Consider the following 10028-nt stretch of genomic DNA (forward strand, 5'->3'; position numbering starts at 1 on the left):
GTGCTCCGTTACTATTCCTAATACACGGAACTCTAGTGCCATATACGAGGAGCTCGAATTAGGTGTAAAGTGTGCACGAATGTTGGGCGCTCTTGTCCATCGAAAGTGATTGTCCATGAATCCAGTGCTGTGAAAAGAGTAGAACTATGTACTGTACGCCAAGGTATTTGAAGGAATCTATCCTGCGAGTGCCAGTACAGCTACAGAGACCGTTAGGACTGAATGCCCTGTTGTGCCCTGAGCCATAATTCACCTGTCACGCAGCGAGCGAGCCAGGCGCCGCGGTTACCCCCACCATGGGGGACAGCCGCAATGTAAACATTGAGGAGGGAGAAGCCTTGGTGGCCACCTCTCCCTCCCCTCCCAACGCTGAGCACAGCACCACGGCTGATATATGCATACCCATGGAAGAAGCAAGTACTGCAGCAATTGCTGCAGCCCCTGATGTCAGTACTACCGATACCCATGTGGAAGGTACTGATGAAGATGATGCTGACGGCTTTACTTTAGTAAGCCGTAAACCCAGGAAGAAGAAGAAACATGAAAATGTCATCAAGCCTACTCTTGCACCACGAACAAAATATGTTCGTCTCGCCTTTCCCGAAGGCACAACGAATTCTGAGAAAATGAAATGGCTGGGATGCGTTGGCAACAACGCTCCGTCCCAAGGGGAAACACCCCTTGACCTCGTGCGAGGAGACTCTCTCTCCTCGCCATATATCTATATTGCCCGTCATCAACAGACTTATATTGATCTGCTCATTGACGGTCAAATTGGAGGAATTGCCTTCAAATCATGTGATGAGCCAAAAAAGAAAGAGAAATATGACGAATACCTCGTCACACATTATAACAAGGAGCTCGACCTTGAGAATGCATATGCGCTCGAGGGAGTTCACAAGGCCATCAGAGTGTATAAAGATGGCCAGCCACTCAACCGTATTCGCATAGTATGGAAAGGAGAGCAACCACCTCCCAGTACATACAATTTTTTTGGAAAATACTTGCCCACCAGCCACGTGCGTCCGTGGAGGGCATCCCCTGTCATTTGCTTCAACTGTATGGGAAGTGGCCATGTAGCTAAATACTGCAAAGATAAGGAACGCTGTGCAGTATGTGGTGAACAGCACAATGCTAATAAGTGTCCTCGCAATATTGTAGAGGCAGAGGGAGCCACAGCTGCCCCTGCTTTCATCCCATCATGCTTCAGATGTAAGAAGACGGGGGTGACGGCCTGGCACAGGGGGTGCACCGCCCTCCCTGGCCTGGCACCTCTCCCGCCTCCCCCTGTGGAGTTAGTGAGAGACCAGCCGACGCCTCCCAGCCCAATCAGCGACCAGCGTGCCGGGGGAGTGGCTGACCGTGCCCGCCATGACGTCATCAGCAGCCGAGACTTCCCGCGGTTGCCGGGGAGTAGGGGTGCTGAGGGTTCCGATCTGCATGCCACGGTCGCAGAGCTGATGAAGAAGGTCAACGAGATGATGATGATGTTCATCACAGAGCGATTTCCGGGCCTCAAATTCTCCACTCCAATTGCAACCTCCGAGGACAGCGAGGACGCGCCACCCCCCTCCCCTCCCCTGGCACCATCCCCCTCCTCTCCCCTGGCACCAGCCGAGCCCACCGACTCTCACAGCGAGGACGCGTCATCCCCATCCCCTCCCCTGGCACCAGCCCCCTCCCCTCCGCTGGCACCAGCCCCCTCCCCTCCCCTGGTACCAGCCCCCTCCCCTCCCCTGGCACCTCACCCTCACCCATGGTTGACCGCAGGCCGCACCGGGGAATCCCCCGCTAGGCCGCGCGTGGACTGTGACGTCAGTGGTGACGTCACAACACCCACGGAAGGAAATATCAGTGCAGAACAACCAGTGGAATCATTTCAAGCACTCAAAGAAGAAAACTTAATTTTGATTGGTAAAATGGAGACACTGAAGCGAGATATAGAAAAAATGAAAAAGGACTGCCACTGTCGAGAGGCCAGTACTGCCATCAGTGATAAAGAATCCCGCGATGACACACGGTGTCATGATACCAATTCCTCCATTAATAGCGGTCAGTGTGAGGGAGCCCGTGCTGATACTGAGGGAGGACAGTGTCAGGAACTACGTGACACGGACCCTGATAAGGCTTCCGGTCCCGCGAATGTCCTCAACACATCAATTGAAGGGATTGAGCTACGAAGCAAAAAAAAGCTAAGAATTAATAGTTTAAATGGTTAAGTTTACTTTTAAATTAAGGTCTGTCCTATGTGAGGAGAAGTATGGTTATACAGCAATGTGTATGTGTGCTTTCTGTAAAGTAAAATGCGTTACCATCAGAGGATATTACAGAATGAAGTATAGACTATCAAATAAAAAACTCTTCATTTATGGATAAACGCACAATCAAATTCATATCATGGAATATGCGTAGTATTAAGCCTAGGCTTAATGACCTAGAGTTTTATATTCGTAAAAACAATGTCGATGTAATCTGCATACAAGAACCGTTTGCAGCTGCTACTAACATGAAAATAGCGCCTAAACTCAAAGGGTATTGCTCATATGTAAATACAGCCATGACGGGTTTGTTGACTTATGTAAAGCTAACACTGCCACATGAACTAGTAAAACAGTCCGGGAACACCGACGTGCAGTTTCATCATTTAAGAATTAAGACTGCCTCTGGGTTCTTCTCATTATATAATGTGTATGCCAGGAGCTCAAAGTTTCTGACTAGTTCTCTACCCAATTTCCATAATCAAGGAACATTATGTATGGGAGATTTCAATGCTAGACACACACAATTTGGTGATCACCAGAGTAACAGCAATGGGGAGGAATTTAAACATTTCGTCAATAGAAGATCGATGACTGTATATGACACAGATAAACAGACTCATTTGGGTGGTGGCAGGTTAGATTATGTAATTGGAAAAAATCTTGTACATGGTAATGTTTGTACTTCACTGGTTCGAGAGTTAGTCAGTGACCACTTTGCAATCCTAACAGAGTATACTGTTGACAACAGCATAGCTCACAAAGCACCCAGACCTAAAATTACAATCCCACCGGGACTGGAGCATCACTTCAAGGCACGTGTTTATGACTGGTATAGTACCTATGTCGTAACCACTGTCGAAAATTACTCTCAGGACCTGATAAAAGTTGTCACTGACTACTACAATACATGGGTCTGCTCAAGAAAACTCTCAAAGAAAAAATTTTCCCCAGTCCCTCACGCACCAAAGTGGATAAATGACCCCATCTTAAGTAGGGAGCATAAACGAGTTCAGGAACTTGCTAATTGCTATAGGGATAACATGACATCAGAAAATCTTTTACGATTCCTCAGAGCTAATAAAGAATTCAGAGAATTAAAGGCTCAAATTCGCAGTAAACATTGGGAGCAATTCCTGCAGAGTATTAACCACCAAACTTCTGCAGCTGAAGTATGGAGAAAAATCAGCAGGTTGTCAGGTAAAGCTGTCGCCACTCCGCAGTTCCACAGCCCATTAGAACAGGCCAATTTGTTACTAGATCAGTGGGCCAGAACCTCTCAGCTGAACTCACTTCCGCAGAGAATAAGAGATAAACTTAACACCACGAAAATAAATAGGAATTTTAACATTGCCATAGCCTGTTCTGCCACTGACCCCTCCGACTTTGCCGAAATAACTGAGTGGGAATTAAATAATGCACTTCGCAAGGGTAAGGCGACCGCCCCAGGCGAGGATGGCATCACTTATAGTGTACTTCGGCTCATTGCTCAGGTACCAGGTAACCCACTCTTACATCTTTACAGACTAAGCTTATCCCAAGGAATACTCCCAAGCTCCTGGACTAAAAGCCTAATCATTCCCATTCCCAAACCGAACTCTGATAAATACCGACCCGTCTCATTGACCTCATGTTTATGCAAGGTACTTGAGAGAGTTATTTTGAGCAGACTCATGTATCGCATACATGCCAAGTTAACTCCAAGACTGTATGGATTCCTCCCAGGACGTAGCACTCAGCACTGCTTTGCAGAGTACTTGACAAATTCTCAGCAAGGCATGCAAACTGTATTTCTCGATCTTAAATCTGCCTTTGATATTGCAAACAGAGACCTCATCCTTGAGCAACTGGCTAGCTTTGGTATTCAAGGTAAACTTTTAACGTGGATTCAAATGTATTTATCAAACCGATCAGCTCATGTTCTCTTCAGGGGAATCAAAAGTACATACTCTAAAATGTTTGAGCTTGGCACACCTCAGGGGGGCGTACTTAGCCCCATGCTATTTAATATTTTAATGCACAGACTATTAAGCAATATACCACTAGAGGGCAGTGATTCCATTATTTGTTATGCTGATGACATCTGCATTAAAACTTCATCCGAGGATAGAATGCAAAAGATTCTTAATGTACTGTCCACAAAAGCTACTGAATACGGCTTGACAATCTCAGTTGAAAAAAACCAAGGCACTCAATCCTCTTACAATCCCACTGCCAAACTTTCATATAGATGACATTGAGCTAGATCTTTGCCACAAATACAAGTATCTCGGGGTGACTATTAACGACACAGAACTCATTATGAACTTAAAGAAAAGACTGTGGGAGCGGCTGAAGCCACTCAAGACTCTTGTTGGCAGAGAACATGGAGTCAATGTTAACATTGCAAGACTCTTTTACTTATCATATATACGGTCAGTCGTAGATTACCATGCCTTACACCTTGTATCATTTAAGGAATCAGAGTTAACTTGTCTAGAAATTGTACAGAACGCAGCCATGAGGATCATTCTCGGTGCTCCTAAAACAACGAGGATTGTGAACATGAGAAAGGAACTCAACTTGCCATCTATTTACGAAAGAATATCATACATCAATACTATTTTTGGTGTCAAAGCAATTAAAGAACCCTTCTATAATACAGAGTTCCAGAGGCAACTTAAATATAAGATAGTGAATTCATCTTTGCATAGCAGTGCCGAGTCGCCCTCAAATTCATGGTTGCAAACGACATACAAATCCATACACCAATTAAATATGTCCTTGAGTAGGTTCCCATATGGACGTTCTCTTCCACCATGGAAAATGTCGACATTGAACGTATTTTATACTGATGTCCCTAAAAAAGACACAGTTCCACCAGCTGTACTTAAGCAACACACCCTTGCAACCATTAATGAGCATCTTGAAACTCTGAATATTGACTATGAATGTTACACTGATGGATCCCTACAGTCTGGAAGTAGAGCAGGATGTGCTTATGTTGTATATAAAAACAATATTTTGCAGCACCAAGATTGTAGGAGGGTTCATGACTGGGCGAGCACTACGCAAACTGAGTTGGCAGGAATACTCATAGCCACAGACTTTCTGTTAACTCAAGGCTCAGGAGTAATTTTCTGCGACTCGCAGAGTGCTCTCCAGACTCTGAACACCCTTGATAAAGGTGCTGGAAATATCGTAAATGATATAAGAATAAATGTACATCGCGCCAAGGAACGGGGACATGCTATACATTTTGTGTGGATACCATCGCATGTTGGAATCGCTAAACATGATCATGCTGATCGCCTAGCGAGGGCAGGATGTGATAAGCAAATTGTGGATATAGACTTTGGCATACCTCTTGCTAGGATCTCACACATAATAAGAACCTCCAATAGGGAGGACTTGATGGAGCTAACAAACTCTCAAAGACCTGAAAGCTGTAGCATAAAACATTTTGACCAGTTCTCGCAGGAGAGATTCATTTATGGGTCATACAAGACAAGAACAAGACAAAGTGATATTGTGACTGCAAGAATTAGACTTGGATACAGAATGTATTGGCAGGTCAGTTCAGACTGCAATGTAGAAAAAACTAAATGCAGACTTTGCAACGAAGAGTATAAACGAACACTTGAACATTACATTTCAGAGTGCCATATGATACAACCTTTCAGACCACCTAGCATGAGGTACGCAGAGTTATGTAATTATTTCATAACATCAACTGTACTAGAAGATGTAATTATGCTATATCCGAAATTCGGTATATGATACCCTATTATAACATTTATCTAATGTCTATTCACGTTGATATACTATAGAATATAATCATGTTATTACCTTAATTTGTAATACAATGTTAGCAACAATGTCATGACGACATAAATGTATCAAAGCTTGCCCATGCCTGTGCAGTTAGCCAGGGTGGTAAATAAAGATCTAATCTAATCTAATCTAAATTCCATAAATAACCATGGAAAAGTCGTCATAACGCAGTAACGAGTTACACTGTCAATGTAAGATTTGACATCGCATTGGTAATTGTGAGTTACTTTGAAAAAATGTAACAACCACATCAAACCTGTTAAATAACTTTTTTTTTTATTATTGTCAATGCTCTTTGATAATATTGTCTTATAATTTTCGTTCTGTGCGACTGTGCAATCAGAGGGTGCTCCCTGTAGAATGCGCAGTCAGAAACTGATTTAGAAATAAAGCACTGCCATTACCACCACTGTTCATTTATCATCATCTAACTTCGAATCAGAGATGCCTTTACAGAGAGGCCGAAACTCATTTATATATTCTTTTTATATTTCTGTGTATTTTGTGAGACGTCGTAGACTTAAGATACAGCAAAATACATTAAGGCATGGGTGGCCAACCTGACGGTCGAGATCAACTGGTTGATCGCAAGCCATTCGCGAGCCGAGCGCACGGCTTAGCAGCCTTATGAATTTTTATGGGAATCATCACATTAGTATCATAAGTGTATTTTTGATATAGTACTGTGGCGTACGTCCGTCTACACCGTCAAAAGATTTGGAAAATGATAGCGTCTGCCACCACCCGTTTAATACGTACAGGAACGAGGGTTTTTGATGGAAAGATAATTGTGTGACAAGAAGTGTGGAAACGAGGGAAAGGAAAGTATACGTGATGGAGTGTATGTCATGTATAATGTGTAAACAGTGAGACAAAGAATGGGTATAAGGTAACTTAAGCGCGGAGAACGAGCACGGGAATTTCACCACGTGTAAAAGATTTCAATTAAGAATATCCTTGTAAATTATTAACCTTTTACTAAGCAAGTTCGTATCAGAAAACTGAAAAGTATACAGACAAACGAAGTTTGTCAATATGTTACTTCTAATAAGATTCTAGAATTCACAAGGTGAATTTTGTAGTATATGAAGTTTATTTTGCTTGAATAAAATCACAAAAAGACAAAACATTCCGATTACACACGGAACTTCCGGGAAACCATTTCACACGAGCTATAAAATTATAAAAATGAGAATTTCAACAAAAATGAGAGCACTAATTCATAAGTCCTATCAGACTCGATTATAAAGTCATCTCGAGTAATACTTTGCCACTTATAGTTACCTTCTCACGACCTTCAGACTGTAACACAGTAGATCCAATACGAGTCACTAAAATATAAAAAGAGAGGAGAAAACAGCCCGATCCGGGGTGTCTCCTTCCTTCCTTAGGAGAAGGTTAACTATTTGAACCCAGGTCACCAAGGAAGGTTAAGAAAAGGGGTGCAAGCTACATATTTCAAAGATACCTCATATGTATTTCTTGGCGGAAATACTCTTATATACCCCTTGGACTATCATATGGCAATAAATTATGACCCATAAAACCCAGAAATATAAAGATGTAAAGCGTAAAAATGGATATAAAAGTTAAGCATACAAAGAAAACGTCGAACTATAACTAAATTAGACTTATATAATCAAAATATTCAAATTAGAATAATTCCTCAAGCTGGTGCTTCAATAAAAACCTTAAACTTAGTGGAGGGTTTTTGATAAAATAAATATTCAACAAGGTAAAGGTATAAAAAAAAGAAAAAAAATCGGGTATTTTCAACATATAACTTCAGTTCCCGGGGCATCTAGGGCTTCAGGGCATAATGCAAGGCAGCCTCTCCTATTAAGAACTTTTAATGGGCACTAGGAATACTGCTGCATCCTCGTCTCGCGCACGGGAAGAATGTAGTTGCACACATAGATGGCGAGGAAATCAAATGTGGCACGAGAAATCCGTAGACTTTATATATAAAATTGTTAGGGATATCCACTTCTTCTCAGCTTATCCCTATTCGGGGTCGCCGTTTTTGATGAGCTTTCTCCAAGTAATCCTATTGTATACTATTTGTATATCATCTATGTTCTTTTCCTTCAAGTCCCTTTTTATACAATCTTTCCATCTGGTTTTGGGTATACCATTTCTTCTATTCCCTTCTACTTCCATTTCCATAACCTCTCTCCCAACATGTTCTTCACCCTCCCTTCTCTTTACATGGCCAAACCACCTCAGCCTAGACTCTTGGATTTTCTTTGAGATTTCCCCTACTTCGGCTTTCCCTCTGATATATTCACTTCTGATCCTATCTTTCCTGGTAACTCCTGACATCCACCTAAGCATTTTCATCTCTGCCACATCTAACTTTCTTTCTTCTTTATGTTTAAGAGGTGCTGCTTCTAGGCTGTAGGCTAAGGCTGGTCTAACTACGGTTTTGTGTACCTTTCCTTTAAGTTTAACTGGCACTCTTTTATCGCAAATGACCCCTGACACCTTCCTCCAGTTGTTCCATACACACTGAATTCTATGAGTAACTTCCCTTTCCATCCCTGTACTTTCATCTACCATAGACCCAAGGTATTTAAAAGTATTTGTTCTTTTCAACCCATTTCCATTCAGTTGTATTGAGGCCAATTGGTCACCCATATCAGTTGAGAAGTACTCTGTTTCAGACATGCTAATTTTCATGCCTCTACTCTCTAATGCACATCTCCATTCTTCTAACTTGATTTCTAATCCTCTTCTACTTTCTGTTATCAACACTACGTCATCTGCATATAAAATGCACCATGGTGGGTCCTCCCTAACATTTTGAGTATTAACATCGAATACAATATTAAATAATAATGGGCTAAGTGCTGACCCCTGGTGTAGACCAACTTTCACATGGAAGTTTTCCGTTGTTCCTACTGTGCTTCTAACTCTAGTAGTAACATCTTTATAGCATTCTTTGATAACCATTACATACTTTTCTTGCACTCCTCTTTCACGTAGCCCTCTCCAAACCTCCTGTCGTGGCACCCTATCATATGCATTCTCCAAATCGATGAATACCATATGTAACACTTTCTGCTTTTCCTGATATTTTTTTTCCATTATTTGCCTAAGGGAGAAAATACCATCAATTGCCCCAAGTCCGTTCATAAAGCCCAGTTGTTGCCTACCAATTTCCACCACTTGCCTAAGCCTACTGTCCAAAATTCTTTCAAACAACTTTAAGGTGTGTGACATTAATTTTATCCCACGGTAATTTTCACAGCATTGGATGTCCCCTTTCTCTTTAAAAATTGGTATTAGGGTGCTTTCCCTCCATTGTTCTGGTATGGCTTCTTTTTCCATAATTTTTTTCATAAGTTTGTGCAGAATACTAATACCATCCTGCCCTAAAGCTTTCCACACTTCCGCTGGTATGTTATCAGGTCCAGTAGCTTCTCCAGTTTTCATCTTTTTCAGGGCTATTTCTACCTCCTGTCTAGTTACCTCAGGTATCTCTTGGTTATTTCGTTCTCCATCCTCTTTAACTAGTCTCTCATTTTCCTCATTTAATAGTTTTTCATAGTATTCCTTCCATCTAGTTAGTATATCCCTTTCTTTCTTTATTATGTTACCGTTTTCATCTCTCATTTGTCCAATATGCGTTATATCTTTTGTACTTTTATTTCTTGATTTAACTAATTTGAAAATCTTTCCCTGTCCTTCTTTAGTGTCTAAATCTTCGTACAGATTGTTATATGCTTCTGACTTTGCAATAGCTACTGATTTCTTAGCTTCCTTACATCTTATTCTATATGTTTCCTTATCTATTTCAAGTTTACTTTCTTCCCACTTTTTCTTAGCAGCCTTCTTTAAGTTAACTTTTTGTTGTACCTCTTCATTGAACCATCAGATCTCTTTATTTTCCCAAATTTTTCCATTGCTCTCTCCTAGGATTTCTTTACCTGCTATTAAGATGTTTTAACTTGTTCT

This window comes from Penaeus japonicus, unplaced genomic scaffold, assembly GCF_977035675.1.
Source record: "Penaeus japonicus unplaced genomic scaffold, GWHDUDI00000001_assembly GWHDUDI00000034, whole genome shotgun sequence".
Taxonomy (NCBI): domain Eukaryota; kingdom Metazoa; phylum Arthropoda; class Malacostraca; order Decapoda; family Penaeidae; genus Penaeus; species Penaeus japonicus.